The following is a 2,386-nucleotide window of genomic DNA, read 5'->3' as shown; positions in this document are numbered from 1 at the left end:
TTTAGTCTCATATCTTATATCTTCTATATGTAAACAATCTTTGGAGTTTCTTAGATGGCCATGGAGTAACCCTGAGGGTTTATCTCCTCACACAGTAAAATAAACAATGCTAAAATAACCATTAAAATATTGAAACTATAACTTTTTAAATCAGTGATTTATTTTATTTTATTGAAGTATAGTTGATGTAAGTTACAGGTGTACAATATAGTGATTCACAATTTTTAAAGGTGATACTCCATTTATAGTTATTATAAAATATTGTCTGTATTCCCTGTGTTGTACACTATATCCTTATAGCTTATTTTATACATTATAGTTTGTACCTCTTAACCACCTACCCCTATATTGCCCCTCTCCCTACTGGTAACTACTAGTTTGTTCTCTATATCTATGAGTCTGTTTCTCATTGGAAGTTACTTTTATACTTGGAAATGTCAACCTTACCCGCCAACGACCAATGACCATTAACGTAAATAACGGTTACTCTCCTATAACCCCACAGGGTCTGGAACCCACCGGTCTTCACGATTCCTGCCAGGGACTTTGTTTTCCTTGTACAGATTAAAAACCTGACCCTCAGAGTGGGTTGAGTGGCCAGTACGAGGACGCCAGTGAAGTCGGAGGAGTATCCAGGCCAGTCCACCCCACTGTGGCCTGGATCTTTGGACCCATCCTCCTGCAGCTGGGGGCTGGCCCAGGAGCCCAGTGCTGAGCCTGCTGCAGACACTCCGTAAATATGTGTGGAGTGGAGCAAGCAGGTGATTAAAGAAATGAAATTGGTGTGTTTTATTACTAGACTGGCGTGGACCGTTAGTCACAGATGCTGCTGAACTTCTTGTAGATGAGACCCTGGATGTGATAGGAAGTCTAGAGAAAGGTGCCACAGGCAGCGCCAATGACTCATTTTCTACTCAGTTTGTTTTTTTCCCCACCAAAAAAATGACCATGTTTATCTATTTCAAGGTATCTTTATATATTTTAAATCCGATTATTTTTAAAATGTTAGCTTAAATGTTCGTTACATTTGCCACAAACAAGCTTGAAATAACCATTTGCCACTCCAGTCTCAAGGACACCAATTGTGATTTCAAGATTATATGGAAAAGGATGTGGCTGCCTGATCTTCCCGAGGCTCTGGAACAAGCACTGTCCTGTTGCAATGTGTGAGCACCCGGGAAAGGGAAGCCCGGGGAGAGAATGGGCTCAGTTACTGGCTGTAAAATTAGATTATGTGCCCAGGGGAAGGTAAGGTCTGTAGAAGCTGAGTCTGAGGCTTCTATGTGCTGGCTAAGATCAACCTCTCCTTTTCCGTGACTAACATAAAAATACAGTTGACGTCATTAAAATGCTTCCTCTCATCTCCCCTAGCCTGCCCCCATTATTCATCTCATTTGGCCAAAAATAAATCTTCCTCCACTGCACAGTCTACACCGATGAGTGTTTTATTAGGCGTAGAAATTCGCAATTACACTTCCCGACCTCTGACCCAGATATCTTTCCAAGAGCAGGTTGCATTCAGGCTGGGAATTTTTTTTTTTCCTCCCAAAGGTGGAAAAACATCTTCTCAAGTGATCTGTTCTACAAGTAAAAAGAAGCCCTTCTCTAGGAAAGAACGGGAACCCCTGCTATCTTTGGAATGCACTTTAGATTTGCTGTTGGGGTAACTGGAAAAAAAAAAAATGTTACTCTCAAAGTGGAAACTTCGGTGTAAAAAAGCGAAAGGTGGATCTCCAGGAAATTACGCTGAGTGCAAAATGCCAATTCCAAAACCTCCCACGCTATGTGATTCCTGTGTGCAAACATAATGTATTTTGAAATAATACAATTTCAGAAATAGAAGAAAGATTAGCGGCGGACGGGGCTTGGGAGTTCGGTTATAAAAGGGCCACGGGTGGGGTTCTCACGTGATGTAATGTCCCATAAACTGACTGTGGTGACAGATACACGAACCTACACAGGTGATCGCATTGTATAGAACGTCTTACTCACTGACAACGACAAATAACATTGGGGAAATCTGAATAAGACCGGTGGATTGTATCTAAGTATTTACTTTTTTCTTTTTTTTGCAAACTTTTGCAAAATGATAGCACTGGGGAAACATTTGGTAGAAGAGTGAATTATTTTTTACAACTGCATATGACTCTACAATCATCTAAACACACACACGCGCACACGCAGGTCAACAGCCGCCCGCGGCGCCCGTGCCTTCTCAAGCAGAGTACACGGGGAGACTGCGCTGGGTCCTCACCGGTCCTCGGGTCGTTTTGCGGCGACCCGGCCCGGGGGGCGGGGCGCGTTGCGGACGTGACGTCAGTGGGCGGGGCGTGCACCTGGGCACCTGGGCTGCCGCGGCGGCGCGGGGCGGCGGCTAGACGCGCGC

The sequence above is a fragment of the Physeter macrocephalus genome, chromosome 8 (assembly GCF_002837175.3).
Source record: "Physeter macrocephalus isolate SW-GA chromosome 8, ASM283717v5, whole genome shotgun sequence".
In the NCBI taxonomy this organism is placed as follows: Eukaryota; Metazoa; Chordata; class Mammalia; order Artiodactyla; family Physeteridae; genus Physeter; species Physeter macrocephalus.
This window is presented reverse-complemented; position numbering follows the sequence as displayed.